Source organism: Tamandua tetradactyla, chromosome 3 (genome assembly GCF_023851605.1).
Source record: "Tamandua tetradactyla isolate mTamTet1 chromosome 3, mTamTet1.pri, whole genome shotgun sequence".
Classification (NCBI taxonomy): domain Eukaryota; kingdom Metazoa; phylum Chordata; class Mammalia; order Pilosa; family Myrmecophagidae; genus Tamandua; species Tamandua tetradactyla.
Genome location: NC_135329.1, coordinates 49,457,270 through 49,474,914, shown reverse-complemented (window position 1 = coordinate 49,474,914; position 17,645 = coordinate 49,457,270).

Below are 17,645 nucleotides of genomic sequence, written 5' to 3'. Positions count from 1 at the left end.
TCCTTGAAGAGGGGGACATTTTGGAGAAAGCACAGATGCTTGAACACAGAAAACACCCCAGGAGATGCTAAACTAAGAGCTGAAATCTAAATTTGCCCCAGAAAAACTAAAAGAGGATCCACAGACCCTTAAAGAGAGAATGTCCTGGAGATGCTAAGAGAAGATCCACAGGACACAGAGAAAAAGCCACTGGTATTAGAAGCTGAAAGCAATGAACCGAGAGCAAGGACTAGCAGACACCAGCCATGTGCCTTCCCAGCTGACAGAGGTTTTCTAGATGCTGGTAGCCTTTCTTCAGAGTCCAGGTATAATCTTGTTAATGCTTTAATTTGGACGTTTTCATGGTTTTGGAACTGTAAATTTGTAATGTAAGCAATCCCGTTTGTGAAAGCCAATCAATTTCTGGTATATTGCATTCCAGCAGCTTTAGCAAACTGAAACACCAAGATAAAAAACAAAAATCTCAGAAATAATTGTAATGCTGGCTTTAGGTGAGATTTGATTCAGAGATTCATGATGACATCAGAGCTCAGTTCTTTTTTTCATTATCTGGCCCTGCTTGGTTCTGCTAGGTCAGCATCAGCCTTTCTTTCTGGCTAATTCCACTGTTAGTAACACACTTGGGGCATTAATGCCTGACCTCATAAGCCCATTCCATTTCATTCTAGGCATGCCCTCCCATTACATTCCACAACCATCATATTCCTTCATGTAGCAATAGCTTGGGGCATATGTCCACCATTGAACCAATGTGTGACCTGGGAGTAGACAGTGCCTGCTGGTTACATTTAACCTCCCTCAGGTCAAGTAGATGATTAAGCATAAATGGGAATTTGTGGAATGAGAGAAGAAGGACATAGATTCCAGAAAATCAACCTGTAAAGCCAATAAATGTCTGCCTTGATCATTATACTGTCAAATAAATGTCAATCTTGCTAAATTATTTGTGAGATTTTTATTTTTCTATTCAAACATATTTTACAGTTTTTACTACTCATATTATGCAGTTTTCCTTCCTGGTATGATGCTTGACAAAATTCGACTCCTACAATTTTTCCAGTATCATTTTCATCTGTCATTTAATCAATGACTCCAATTATATTGTATGATTTCTTGCTCTCTGAAAAAAACATTATAATTGATATTTATATTCAGTTAAATTTTTCATACTTCTTTGATTTTCTATGCCTTACTCATTCTCAGTTTTCTGCATAGCAAAGCTCTATTATTCTTTATAAGTCACTTTCAAAATTGATATATTTGTGAATCCCTCCTTGGATACCACCTGCCATAGCCCTTTTTAAGCAGTGGTGTGGTAGCCAACCTCTGTGATGACCCAATGACCTCCATCTCCTTTTACAGCTCTCCCCTATGATGAATAGGGAGATGTTTGTAACAAAACTAATGTGGCAGGGGTTATGTTATGTTCCTTCAGAAACTAAGTCATAAAAATGCATTGTACCTTCAGCCTAGCTCTGTCTTTGGAACATTTGCTCTGAAGGAAGCGAGCTGCCATATTGTATATAACACAGGGTGCTCAAGCAGTAATATAGAAAGGCTCGTGTGACAAAGAACCGAGGTCTCCTGCCAACAGCCATGTGAGTAAGCCACCAAAGAAAGGAATTCTCCAGCCCCAATCAGGCCAGCAGATGTCTGCCACATCCAACCATAACTCATAGGATGTTCAGCCAGTACATCCAGTTAGGTCACCTTAAATTCCTGACTCAGAGAAACTGTGAGATAATAAGTATCTATTGGTTTAAGCCACTAAGTTTTGATGTAATTCTATGCAGCAATAAATAACTAACACAGTAGCATGGGGTTCATTACATTGCATTGAACTTAGCTGTGTATATTTCTTTCACATTAGGCTTAGTGCTCCTTGAGAGTGACAAAAGAATGTTACTCAGATTATCCCCTGCTCCCCAGAGAACTAGTCTAGAACTTGGCATATTAATCAATATGTAATATATCAACAAATGTTAGAAGGAGTTAGATAGAAAGAGAATTTAAAACAGAAAATAAGCTCTTGCTATCTTGCTCTTGTCATAGTCATTGTTATGGCTTTAAGTATGTTTTGTCTTTTACGTGGCTTTCATTTCCGTCTGCATGCATGCTTTGTGTGACCTCATCTAATCACAAAGTTATATTCTGAAAATACTTCATTCATTCCTCCAACCTCAACCCACTCCTCTGAACTCAACTTAGATTTTCAACTACCTACTTGATATTTCACTTGGATGAATCTATCATTTCAAAATTGTGTCCATAATGGAACTTCTGATTTTTCCACCCTCCCCAAATTTGCTCATCCCAGAATCTGCTCTAACTCAGTAAATGAAAATTTCATTTTTTCAGCTGCTTAAGCCCAAAGTGAAAAGGCCAAAAACCACCTGTTTCTCTTAGATTTCAAGTCCAATCCTTCAGTAAATTTTGAGCTGGTCTCTACAGAATACAACTGAAAACTAAATGACCTTTTCTCATCATCTATACTGCTAACATTCTAATCTACAACACTATTAATACCTCCTGTATTGTTTTAATAGCCTCTCAGTCTAACAGGTCTCCCTACTTTCATTCTTTACCCCCTTACAGGCTTTTATTTTCCCCACACAGAAATTGGGATAATTTCAAAATATAACTTAGATGATACCAGTCCCTTCTTAATAGCATCACTGATGTCCCTTCCATACAGAGTAAAAACCTAAAGTCCTTATACTGACCCTCCCAAGCTTCTACTCTCACTTTAACTCCCATCATCTTACCCCTTTCTCATTCTTCTCCAGCTATAATAGTTGCTTTGTTATTCCAAGAGCACAGCAGACACACTCACTTCTCAAGCTCTTGCACCTGCTAACCATTCTGTCTGAAGCACTCTCCACTTGACTTGTTCCAGCACTTTCTTAAGATTTACTTCTTAAGAATTCAGGTGGAGACAATGGCATGTGCAAAGACCCTTGAGGTCTTGGAAATACCTAGTTTAACAGTGAGTATGTCAATAGAAACCTGTCTTGTAGAAGAACAAGCTTACAAAACAATGGGATTCCTAATGCTTTTTGCCTGCAAAATATTTAATCTGTACATTATAGAGGAAAACAAAATAGAAAAGTCATAATTATTTTTACAGATATGTCTTAGTATTAGATGTTTCCCAAAGCACATCTTTATATGTTAGCATCTTTTGTCTCAAGTAATAGAAGTTCAACTTAAACTATCAAGAGAGAAAAAAAAAGCAGGTCTATAGAAAAGGTACTGCTTTATTTCACAGAACTGATGAAAGAGCCATGAACCTAGAAGCTGAAAGTGGAATGAAGCTGGATTTTTTGAAGATTATTTGGAAGAATCAGTAAAAACAAACAGATCGCTGAGTTTCTTGGCTAATAAAAGAAAATTATACTAGGTGGATAGGAAGGAGGAAATGAAGGCTTTAGGAGTCAGGGAAGAAATAAGGAGACATAAGAATGTTGGGATACTAAAAAGGACATGATGAGATAAGGGATTTCTCTTTGTAGGTATGGGGAGAGGGCTTCTAAAATATGGATATATAATATTTAGTTTGAAATTATCTTATACTATGAATTGTTAGTTCCATCCCTGTCAGCACTAGTAGAAATGTGACACACACTGCCATGTGATAATAGTAATATAAAGTTAAAAATAAAAGCTGCATTTCACATTGGAGTTGTTTAGGGCCAGAGAGGAAAAAGCAGTAATACCAGTGTAGATGCAGAAAAAATTACAAAATTCAATGGAAGATGAGACTGTCAAGACAAAGGTAATCCTCTCTCCCAAAGAATGCTGAAATATTAAGAGTTAGCTCTGGCTTTCATACCATATGGAGAGTGGGAGCTTGAAACAAGGTCTGTTTTTTTTTAGCAATTAGAATAAAGATAATTTACCTCAGATAATTGCAGAACCTTGGGACATTCAGGTTTGCATAAGACCTAACAGTCATAAACAGTCATATGTAAACAATATCACCTACTTTCCAGATATTTACTTGCAAACAAGGTTCTTATTACAAGCCAAATAGAGTCACATTTTACTCAAATTGAATATATTTTTTTGTTTTCTGAATTCCCATATAAAATTCTTAACCAGAGAAATTCAAATCAGACACTGAAGCCAATTTCCAGACAGAGGAAATGATCACTTGAAGGTCACCAGTATGAGGAAATGATCCAATGTGATTAGAAAACTTCCTGTGGTGTATAGTATGGAAAATCCACATGCCTAAAGGGCAGATTTACCTCCACACAGAGTGCAGTCTATGCAAGCTGCCAGTAGTTAGGAAAGAAAGAGAATTTAATCGTCTCCTGAAATTTATACAGTTATCAGATTTAAAAGCTTCTCAAGTGTTTCATCCGTCTCTAAAGCTCAGATATTAACTACACATACAGAATTTAAGTGATGGCTGCTTAAATTCCATACATCTTTACCTAAACCCATCCCTTCAAGAACACTGCTTCATTTTGGGGGCACATGAATCATTTTAGACCGGCAGTAATGACCCCCTATCTGCCTTGGTAACATTTTCCTTCCTGAGGCTGATTAAGAACTTCGTAGGTAGTCTCTTCTACCTTCCCTTCTGTCCTTTCCTTTTCTTTTTCTTCTTTAGATAAAATATATTCTTTTGTTGTTCTTATAAATCCTCTCAGAATCATTAAGGCAACTGCCATCGATGTATTTTTCCTTATGCAAAGTCTCTCTTTCTTGTTTAACTAGCTCCTTCTGGACACTTCTCCTGAGTCTATTCTTGTACATTAAAAAAAATCTTGATAAAATAATTTTCCTAAACAAACATGTTTCTTCATTAAGAAGAATATCATTGCTAGTTTGTAACAAGGTTAAGGTATATTCAACCCCATTTCATTAAGTTACAAAGGAATTTCTCGACAGTATTGAGAAACCAACTCATTGTGAAGAATACTGATTGCTTTTTCTTAAAGGAGATGCATTTCAGCTCATCCCAGCATTCAACTCAGGTAGCAGGAGAGGAGCTCTTTGTCAGCCTGGTAACTGCAGCAGCTTGATGTCTTGGGAATTTATTTTAGGAATGCATGTTTTAGCTTCCTGGCTGCTAAAATAAGTACATATAATGTGTTGGCTTAAACAACAGAAATTTACTGGCTTACTGTTTTGAGACTAGGAGATATCCAAAATCAAGGTGTTATCAAGGCAATGGTTTCTCCAAGAAGGCTGTGGGGCTGGTTGCTACTGACCCTTGGCCCTTGGATTTTCTGTCGCCTGCTAATGCACATGGTGACCTATCCTGGCATCTCTAGATTCCATTGACTTCCAGCTTCTTCCCGTGGCTTCCTCTCTGTGTGTCTGAATTTCATTCTGCTTATAAAGGACTTCAGTAACAGGGTTAAAGTCCAATCTGATTCAGTTGGACCATACTTTAGCTGAAGAAACCCCATCACAAGGTCCTATTTGTAATAGGTTCACATCCACATGATTAAGATGTGGTTTAAAATGAAGAATATGTTTTTCTGGGATGTATAACTCCAAGCCATAAGCATAAGAAACAGTAAGCTAAAGTATCTTAAAAGGGGTAGGCAATACTATTATTCAGAAGCTTCAGATTTAAAAAAAAAAATCCAGTTTTTTTCAATTGGTAAATGAGTGTTTGTTTTTGGCAAATTTCATAACCATTCTGAGAATCAGTTTCCATTTCTGTCCTAAATATTTACACATGAAAAATAAAAATACCTATCCATTAAAGATCTACACATGAATGATTATAATGGTTTTATTCATAAGAATGAAAAACTGTATGCAACTCAAATTTCTATGTCTTTATCTATCTATACACCTATTTATTTAATATCTATCTATATCTGTCTATCAATCATCCGTCTGTCTCACTATCTATTTACCCATCTACCTACATATCTATCATCTATCTAATCACCTCTCTAACTCCTGTCTTATATTCAGAACTGATTTACCACAAGATTAAGTTAGGTAAATGGGGAAATTTGTAAAAAGCAAAAATCAAGAAAAGAAAACTCAGATGATTCAGAGATGAGGTTTTGTATATAAAACAAATACTGTGCTATCCTCTGCAATGGAAAATATGGATTTTGTGTTTCTTGCAAGCTGGGACAGAAAGAGAAATCAATTTCTCTGTCAAAAAATATGATTATTTCTATTATACAGACCTAAAAAAAAAACTCTTCTGATTCTGCAGTTATTATTAAAGAGGATCGAGTTTATGGAAGTGACCAGCGTCATCATGAGTATCCTGAGAGTAATTTAATCAGATCGTCTCATCTTGTTTCCAATATGCATAGAATGCCTTGCTGCTTAAGTACATTTCCATTAAAAAGATAGTTGTGGAGGTTAGTGATAGTTGATAGAAAAGAGGTGCTATGTGCTTTGACTTAAGTATATACTTAACGTGTTGCTGTTATTACCATTACTATGGCGTTACTGTTCTGTCAATAGTGCTCTAATAGGTGATCTCATACCATGCGTGCAAGATTTTGACAGGATAAAGAAATATTTCTCACCATGTACAGTTTCTGACCATACTTTAATACAAATTTAGGGGTAGAATGAACTTTATGACATATATATCAAATCCCGAAATTTACAGAAGAAGAACATTGTGAAGTTTATAATTTTGGAAGGGACATAAAATGTGACAAGATATGCATATAAGGAAAAACATAAACATATATTAAAATGAAGCAAGGTCCCTTTATTGTGTATATAAATGACTAGTTGAAATAAATCCTAAAATGGGACCTTCCGCATCACATGCATTCAACAAATATTAGTTGCATGAATGAATGAGTAAATTAACAGATAGATATTTTTAGTGGAGTCTTATTTCAAACATTTGTATTTCAAGTGAATTTTTTCATTTCGCCTTCACAAGAGTCATCTTTTATTCAATTTGGACTTGAATGTCTCTGAGGTATACACTTAAATATGTATCTATTGTTATTTTAAACTTCTGAGTGTTTTCTTTCTCTTGAATTCCAGGAAACACACACGCACACACACAGATGCACACAAACAAATTTCTTTTTGTTCCTTTGTAGTCCACCCCTTTCCCTTTCATACAGACCATGGCAAACACTGAACTAATTACTGTCCCTATAGTTTGGTCTTTTGTAGAATATAATATGGATGAAATTATACTGAATATGTTTTTATGTCTGACTTGTCCAACTTTAACATTTGTAAGATTCATTCGTGTTCTTTTACATATCACTCGTTCATTATTTGTATTACTGAGAAGTATCCAATTGAATTTGAATTTATTAGAAAATCACAATTTATTTATTCAAATACCTGATGCTGGCATTTGAGTTGCATACAGTTTTTCATTCTTATGAATAAAACCATTATAATCATTCATGTGTAGATCTTTAATGGATAGGTATTTTTATTTTTTGTGTGTAAATATTTAGGACTAGAGTTGCTGGATCATCAGTGTTGTTGTTTATCTGAGGATGTATTAATCTTTCCCTCGTTTTTGAGAGTCTGGTCAGATATAAAATTCTTGGCTGGCAGTTGTTTCCTTTCAGCACTTCAAGAATTTCAGCCTACTACTTTCTTGTCTCCATGCTTTCTGATGAGAAATCAATACTCAATCTAATTGGGATTCCCATGTCTATAACATGTTGCTTTACTCTTGTAGCTTTCAGAACTCTCCCTTCATTCTTTTTATTCAATTGTATGATCAATATATGGCAATGTGTATTTGTATTCATTTTTAGTCTGTTTGCTAGCCTTTGAGCTTCTTCAATATACATATTCATGTCTTTTGCTAATTTTAGAAATTTCTCTGTCATTGTATCTTTGAATATTCCTTCTTTCTCTTTCTCTCTTTTTTCTCTTCCTGGGACTCCCATAATGTGTATATTGGTGCACTTGATTTTGTCTCAGAGGTGTCTTAGGCTATTTTTGCTTTTAATAATTCCTTTTTCTTTCTGTTCCTCAGTCTGATTCATTTTAAGCTCAAGGATTCTTTCTTCTGCCAGCTTCAATCTGCTCTTGAACCGTCCTGGGAATTTTTCATTCCAGTTATTGTGGTCTTCAATAGCATTAATTCTGTTAGGTTCCTTTTAAAAATGTTTCTCGCTACTGAGACTCTCATTTTGCTCTTTAATTGTTTTTCTGATATCATTTAGTTCTTTCTCTGTATTTTCCTTCATCTCCTTGAACATTTTTAAGATCATTTTTTTAAAAACTTTGTTTGGTATGTCCACAGTCTCGTTTATGTTTATGATACTTTCTTTGGATGGGCTAATATTTCCTGTTTTTATTGTTGTTGTTCTTTTTGTTTATTTGTCTTGTACTCTTTTGTTTCACATTGTATATTTTAATATTTTATGATGTTGACTCTGGGACTTATTCTCTGAGATGTCTGTTTCTTGCTGTCGTAATCAGCTGTGTTGGTTTGAAATGATGTATATTCCCTAGGAAAGGCATGTTTTAATCAAAATCCCATTTCGTAAAGGTAGAATAATCTCTATCCAATATTGTATGTTTGAAACTGTAATCAGATTATCTCCCTGGAGATGTGATTTAATCAAGAGTGATTGTTAAACTAACTTAGGTAGAGACATGTCTCCACCCATTTGGGTGGGTCTTGATTAGTTTCTGAAGTCCTATAAAAGAGGAAACATTTTGGAGAATGAAGAAGATTCAGAGATAGCAGAGAATGCTGCAGCACCACGAAGCAGAGAGCCCACTAGCCAGCACTTTGGAGATGAAGAAGGAAAAAGCTTCATGAAACCAGACGCCAGGAGAGAAAAGCCAGTAGATCACGCCATGTTTGCCATATGCCCTTCCAGCCAAGAGAGAAACTGTGACTGTGTTTGCCACGTGCCTTCTCACTTGAGAGAGAAATCCTAAACTTCATTGGCCTTCTTGAACCAAGGTATCTTTCCCTGGATGGATGCCTTAGATTGGACATTTCTATAGACTTGTTTTAATTGGAACATTTTCTCGGCTTTAGAACTGTAAACTAGCAACTTATTAAATTCTCCTTTTTAAAAGTCATTCTGTTTCCCATATATTTCCAGTAGCTAGCAAACTAGAATACCAGCTGATGATATGACGGAGATTTTTCTTGAACTTCACCTGTCCTATCAAGAAGGTCTGCCCAAGGAAAACACAGTGTGCAGGGTTTTCCCTATCTTTTAGGATTTGTGTCTTGTCCTGGGCTTTTGCTTGTGGATTGTTTTGGAATTCCCTTGTATACAAGAGTTTGTTTGTCCCCTCTGTTTCCCAGGAGACAGACATCCAGTTCCTGGGTGTTTGAAGCTGGCAGCCCTTTGTCCCAGACTGTCTGTCTCTATAGTTTTTTACACTTCCTTTGTTGTCACTACTTGCTTTTGCCTGGTAGACAAATTCTGGAAAGAGAGTAACACAGAAAGGATTTTCCCAAGTCAGTCTTTACCAGCAAACAAGGTACAGGGACATACCTGGTAAGTGCAGACTATCTCCAAAGTGCTCTCGGGAGGGAATAAGGTAGGATCCCATCACTTCTCTGACAGCTCTACCAAGGTGAGCTTACTTGGCCTGTCCAGAAAATTCAGCTTTTCTTCTAACTGTTCTGCATCTTTAGATCTCTGCTCCTGTCCAGAGAAGGTTGAAATAATGGCTGCCACCTCTTTTATCTGGGGCAGGTTGAAATAATAGCTGCCTTCATTGCCAGGCCCATAGGGATCCAAATTCTCTAATCAAAAGCCATGCTCAGTGATTGACCATGCCCACCTCTATTCTTGGGGAAGAGGGTTTAAGGCATTGTGATGTATTCACCTCACCTCCTTCCTAGTACATCTCTACCTGCAATTTTATTTTATCTCAGCTTTGCACTCTAACTTCCAATTTTCCGCTTTAGTAAATCTTAATATAGAAACATCAGTCTTAAGGTACAAAGATGAGATGTTTACTTGCCTTTGGCCATCATTATTTACTGAACCTTGACTCATAGTCAATTAGAGCTAAATTTACACAAGAATTTTGTTGAATAACTTAGACTTCAGGAAAATGTTAAAAAATGAGTTGTTTAGATTGATTGGATCAATAGGCTGGAATCAAAATTCCGTACAGTCTTTTCTATGTCCATGTATACAAGGGACTACAAAGTGTCATATTAATCTCTAGTTCTTCTTCAAATGAGATAAATGATGATAAAATGTCACCAGCATTAGTAGGGCAGCAGCAATAGTTGAGTCAAGGGCCTTTTTTTATGTCCTAGATTATCTTATCCTTGGAAACTGGTGGAAAATATACTTCTTTGCTCGGTGTTTCTATTGCTAAATTTTTAGCGTCTGCTTATGCACCTCTTCAATGATCTGAGAATTTATGATTTTTGACAAAAATATTCAAGAAATATTTGTTGAGTGCTTGCTATGTGCCAGACTTGGTTCTAAGCAGTGAGGTTATACTAATGAATGTAACAAATAAGTTCCAATCCTTTTAAATTTTACATTCTAGAGGAAGTATTTTAAGGTCTGTATTTCTTAAAAAATATATCTGCATGTGTGCATGTATGTATGCATGTATTGTTTCAGCTCCGGTTATATTGTAGTTATTCATAGCACATTGTTGGTGGTATGTACCAGCCGGCATGTACTTTGAAAGTCCATCTTTCAGAGAAAGTTTTAAGTTCATTCAGCGATCTTTGCTCTCATCGGTATCAGAGACTCTATTAATTAGCAAAATAAATGTTATATGTGTTTTCCTAAATTAAAATACTGAGTATTAGAAGTTAGTGTTAGTAGATAAAATTTTCGAATTGTGTGGATAGCTGAAATATCTTTAGAGTCTTTTTAGAGATATTAACTAGATGTAACAATCTAGTAAGCTCTGTAACCTATAATTGTAAAGCTAATGTCAAAGACTATATACTTTATTGGTCTTTTTTCTTTGATTTAGAAGATTATGGTTAATATCTCCTAGTTTTCATTCCCTTTCCACAAAATGATAAAAATTCTCCTCTTTAACATGATAAAACTGCTCCAGAGCAGAGTTTTTTTTCTTATCTTTCTAGTCCCTACAGTCCTTTAGCTCAGTTCAAAATGCATACTATATACATATCAGTGTTTATCATATGAATGAATAAATAAATGAATGAATAATTCTGAACTTTATTGATCATTGCCAGATGAATATTTATAACCCAAATTAACAGGTTGACTCTTAATTAGCATCAACACGTTCTCTGAATGTGACTTTTCTGTTGAAAGGATTGCTGAAAGCCTGAATTTGAAAAATGGTTATTTTATTTTATTACTTTTAGATATTATTTATTTTATTTTTATTTTTTATGTAGAATACAAGGAAAAAATGCAAACAGTCTGGTTAATTTAGGGATTCATTAAATTGGCTTCCAGGATATAGAAAAAAGTTTATCAGAATTGCTTTTTTATGCTACATAAGAAGGGACATTAACAAAGCATTTTGCAGAAATCTGAAAGACAAATGGCCTATTATCTTCATCTTCTGAGGTTGAGTTGAGGCACTAAGGACTTCATCCACATTTTGAAAACAATAGACAATGTACCCATTTTCTCCCAAATTAGTCAATATATCAAAAAGAAAATGCTTCTAAAAAGACCAATTACCATTTATGTTCATACACAACCTTCCTTATCCAAGAAACACATTTTGCCAACAGCTAATGTCTACTGTGATTGATTCCCCAGCAAATCTTTCAAAACAGTGTCAATCCAATCTTTGGAAGGGTGTTTTTTTGGAATCATATAACCTCATCAGAAGCAATAGAAGTTCTTAAAAATAACTGGTATGCCAGAAGTTGAATAACTTTGTACAGCTTGTTTTTGTTTTTACCAGAAAATAGAGAGAGAACTTAATGAGATGCCATATGTCAAGTCTGGAGTCAGATTAAAAACAAATAATTAAAATATATCCCTTCTCTATCAAAACAGATTGTAATATGTTGGTGGAAGGAAGCTGAATCTGACATGTCATGTTTTGACAGTCTCCTTTCAAGAAAACCAGTCATATTGTTAGAAGTATTGTTTTTGAAAGTTGTATTTTTCTTCCTATGGAATGCAAAGTTTTAAGCCATAATTAATCTAAACTGCCATGTCTATTAACTTGTCATAATGAAATAAAGAAGGTGCATATTTAGGGACATATGGAAGCATCTGAGGAACTTGCTCTTGGCATACAGACATCAAAGAGTAAACAAAATGTTGGGAGGCTTTATGTGTGTTAAAGTTGTGTGTTATGTATGTGCATGTGTGTGGATATGTGCTTGAGCATTTTCACATTTCTTCCTAAATTCAGATTAACATTAACTACATTGCAAATTATTCCTCAATGAGGACAATTTCCAGTTTTGTCTTTTTTTTAAATGCAAGGTTGATAGGCAATTGCTGACATTTGTAAAGAATAACCCATAAAATTGTAGGCCAAATCTTCAGATGTGGAAATAAGAGAATATCTATAAAGAATGAAATTTCTCTTCTTATGTCACAGAATGATAGAGAAATAAGGCATTTCAAGACACCATTTTGGTCAGTCCCACTCAGAAATGTTTGATAGTATCCTCACCAAGGAGAATTTTAAACACATGTCTTTCCTATATGGCTAGAGTTTTCCACAGTCCACATGGGTCTAATTGAACAGTAGGGTGTCTCAGCAAGGGAAGGTGAAACCCTGGGATCTCTTGTTAAGTAGGTATCACACAGAGAGCTTAAATGAGCCTGGAAGCTCTAACAGGTCACGCAATTAATAAGGATGGTCAAAAATAACAATACTTGCTGAAATTAAACTTGGAGAAGCTCAAAGCACAAAGGTCAGTATAGATGCACTCACTGGGAAACTGATTTTTCATTCCCAAGTCATTTAAAGTCCTAGTCCTTTGATAGCACACATTCTTTCAGATGAGCAAAGCTGGGGAGGTCACTAAAGAGCCTATTGAGCTATTAGTGCTAATTATATTTGTGACAAAGTCACTCCACTATGGGCCTTTTGCCAGACCTCTGGTTGGCAAGATTGTGCAACACTATAGGAGTTTACTTGTTCTTTAAAAATAGATGATCACCATCCTGTCTTTTATTCTTTAGAAGTGAGCACCTTGGCATTATCCCAGAGATTCCTTTGTAGCAACTTCCAGGAATTATCCCCTAGCTCAAAACCTGTTCTAGCTCTTAGCTTAATGATATATTTGCTGCCTTTCCCTAGGTTTTCTGTTGTTGAACAGATGAAGATCATAGAGATTGTATACTTCTCTCAAGACAGCCAATTTCATGAGCAACATACTGAGAAGTATCATACACCTTGTAAAGTATTTTGGACTGGGAGTCAGGAAATTTGGTTTGCAATCTCAGATTTGCCATTAACTAATGTTGCAACCTTTGACACTCAAATACATTTTGTTGCATTTTTTCCGCCCTAAAATTGAAATTCTTGCCATGTTTACCTTATAGGATTGCTAAAAGGATAAACCAATTATACCACTGTTTGCTTTAGCAGCCAGGAAACTAAAACAGGCTGTGACAGAATGAAATTTTTAAAAAAGTAGTCTAAAACACTTAGAATAGTTGCCTAACATGTATTAATCTCCATAAAAATTTTAGTTATGTTATTATTTCCAACATTATTACAGGTAATATTTATGAAAAGTATACTATATTTAAGACATTGTTTTAAGCATTTTATAGAGCTTAATTTATAGTCTTATAATTTATGAGATATACTGTTATAACCTTTATTTTATTAACAGAGTAAGTAGAAGAGGGGAAAAATCATTAATGACTTTCTATAGCCTGGACTTTTCCTTACACATTACCTTCTTCTTCCTTAATTACTTTACTTCTGTCCTTTAACACTCACTAGTTATTCAGTCATTTTAGAAAAAGCTTCTATATGTCTTCAAAGATGATTGGCAGTAGTAATAAATATTATTTTAGAACCCTAAGTTTTCACAAACTATATGAAGATGATTATTTATAATTGTTCCTTAGAGCATTAAACAATTTCACTACAATTTTTGAAAGAGAGTGAGCAAGAATGTGAGAAAGGATTGAGTGTTAGGACATGTGAGTTCTAGTGGCAGTATTGGCACTAATTCTCACATGATCTGCATCAAGTTGTTTAAACTCTCTAGATCACTGCTACTCGAAGTGCCACTGTGGGAGAACATAAGGAGCTCATTCAAGAATGTAAATCAACAACCTGTGTCCTTCACTGAAGCATCTCACTGAGAAAAAAATGTTAGCTGAAACAGTGTGCTTAGTGATACGGCATCCCTTGTGCTAACTCTTAGTTTCTTAGCAGAGCAGTAATAAATAGTTTGGGGGCCAACATATCAGAAGCCCATCTAGGGCTACACTGAATAATACCACATTTGACTTTAGTACTATCATATATAAAAGAGAAGAGAGGACTCATTTGCTGATAGGTTCAATGATTTACATTTATAGCATTCTGAGTGTCAAACCATAATTGCTGCTATAGTGATGAGAGAAAAACCAAGGAATATAGAAGGCTTACACATTAGCCTAACTATTTCCAAATGAGAATAATTATATACTTATCCATCATCTTTCAGCATGGAACCCACTGTTTTGCACCATTGTTCAAAACCACAAGATGTTCCTCTGTTACCCTGAAATAATTACCATGTGGTAGAAGAAACTAATATCACTATTCAACCTTCGTGGCCACTGGCTGAATATTGCTGGAAGAAGCAATTTCTTACTCTTCTTAGCCCTGCATATTCCTTGCTTATTTACAAGAGGTCTCTACGATTTTGCTTCTCCTGTTAAAAGGAAAACCACACAAGGAATCATTTACAAATAATAGATGGAAGTCATTAGGAATAAGCACTATGCAAATTGGTAGGAGAAGGCTTCCCTCTTCTCCTGAAACCAGATAAGACAAACCATGGTTTGACCAAACCATACTTGGCCAGCATCAGAGTTTAGGAAGTACTGTCTTACATACAGGCAGAGCTAACTTTTTTAATTAAAAAGAGCCCCTATTTATTAATGTCAACTAATACACTAGATAACAAGCCATCAAGCAACTTTGATCCCCAGTTAATACCTTTAAGATGAAGAGTACAGTATGGGAGTAAGAAAGTACTAGTAAGGATCTAGGGCTCTACATTCTTCCAATAGGAGCTGCATATGCAATCAATAGTTTGGGTTGGATTCTGTTTTGTAGCTCAAGTAAAAAGGAAGGAAATGAAAAGGAAGAGCCTATGTAAATCACAGCTGAAATGGCAAACTCATTTGACATATACTCATCAAAAGCACCATCCATTCCTATATTTCAAGCCTCAATTTAGAAACTTGTCAAGCAACTGGGCATTTAAATCTCATTACCAGAGTAAAGAAGGGAGAATCAGCATTGCTAGCATCTTAATTGTCACTATGGACTTTTTCTCCAAAAAGCTTTATTTGCCTTGCCCTTCCATTTTATCTGACAAAGACTCTCTGGCTCTATCTTCAGAAACTATCCATTCCTGTTTTGTAGCTCAAGTAAAAAGGAAGGAAATGAAAAGGAAGAGCCTATGTAAATCACAGCTGAAATGGCAAACTCATTTGACATATACTCATCAAAAGCACCATCCATTCCTATATTCCTATATTCCTATATACTACGATCCCTCTTAAATAAAATCTCACTTAGGATTGTCTTTGTAACTTTGGGTTGGAGTCAACATTTATTGAACATTCTTTCTTCCAGGCTCTGTACTGGATACTCTTCATGTATTAACTCACATAAACATTACAGCAAACTTCAATATAGGTACTATTTTCTCATTTTACATTTGATTTATTTGTTCTAAAGATAAGCACAAATATAAAATTTTAGAATCATAAGCAAGTCTTGAGTATCTCTTCTAATTGCTAACCATTGAACTGGTTGATTCAACTCACTTCAGGAATACATATTCAGCAATATATAGACCTTTATCCCACAGTAATTCTAATGGGTGAGTCCCATTTCTTACTGTTCCCTAAACTAAAAATCACACCCATGGTTTATCACAATCTAGGTTGGCCTACATACAGGAATATCTTGGAGATAAGTTGGGTTCAGTTCCAATAAAGTACAGGCACAGATTTTTTGGTTTCTCAGTGCATGTAAAAGTTATTAGGTCTAAGAAACACTGTACATACCTTAGTTAAAAAAAAATACTTTATTGCTGAGAAATGTTAACCATCATCTGAGACTTCAGCAGGTAGTAATTCTTTTGCTGGTGGAGGGTCCTCACTGGAAGTTAATGGCTGCCAACTGATCAGGGTAGAGGTTGTTGAAGGTTGAAGTGACTATGGCAATTTTTTAAAATAAGAGAACAGGAAAGTTTACAGCATTGACTGACTCTCCCTTTCATGGAAGATTTCTCTATACCATGTGTTGCTGTTGGATAGCATTTTTTAATTAATTAATTTATTTTTATTCAACATACAAACACAAACATTCTTACTATATGATCATTCCATTCTTGTTATATAATCAATAACTCACAATATCATGACATAGTTGTATATTCATCATCATGATCATTTCTTAGAATATTTGCATCAATTCAGAAAAAGAAATAAAAAGAAAATAGAAAAAAATGCATACATGCCATACCCCTTACCCCTCCTTTTCATTGATCACCAGCATTTCAATCGACTAAATTTATTTCAATATCTGTTCCCCCTATTATTTATCCATTTCTAATCCATATATTTCACCTGTTTATCAGTAAGTTAGATAAAAGGAGCACCAGACACAAGGTTTTCAGAATCACACAGTGACATTGCAAAAGCTACACCACTATACAATCACCTTCAAGAAACGTGGCTACTGGAACACAGCTCTACATTTTCAGGCAGTTCCCTCCAGCCTCTTTATTACACCTTAACTAAAAAAGGTGATATCTATATAATACATAAGAATAACCTCCAGGATAACCTCTTGACTCTGTTTGGAATTTCTCAGCCATTGAAACTTTATTTTGTCTTATTTCACTCTTCCCCCTTTTGGTCGAGAAGGTTCTCTCAATCCCTTGATTCTGAGTGACAATTCAGTGTAGGATTTCTGTCCCACAGTGCCAGGAAGGTCCACACCCCTGGGCGTCATACCCCATGTAGAGAGGGGGAGGGTAGAGAGTTCACTTATGTTGGCTGAGAGAGAGAGGCCACATCTGAGCAACAACAGAGGTTCTCTGGGGATGACTCTTAGGCCTAATTTTAAGTAGACTTAGCCTATCCTTTGAGAGGTTAAGTTTCATATGAACAAACCCCCAGATTGAGGACTCCACCTATTGCTTTGGTTGTCCCCACTGCTTGTGAGAATATCAGGAATTCTTGTTGGATAGCATTTTACCCACAGTAGAACTTCTTTCAAAATTGTCGTCAATCCTCTGAAATCTTGCTGCTGATTTATCAGTCAAGGAATTTATTCTAATTCCTTTGTTGTCATAAACATACCTTAGCATCTTCACCAGGAGTAGATTCCATTTCAAGAAACCACTTCCTTTGCTCATCCATAAAAGCAACTCCTTATCCATTAAAGATTTATCATGAGATTGCAGCAATTCAGTCACATTTTCAGGATCCACTTCTAATTCTAGTTCTCTTGTCATTTCCACCACATCTGCAGTTACTTCCTCCACTGAAGTCTTGAACCCCTGAAACTCA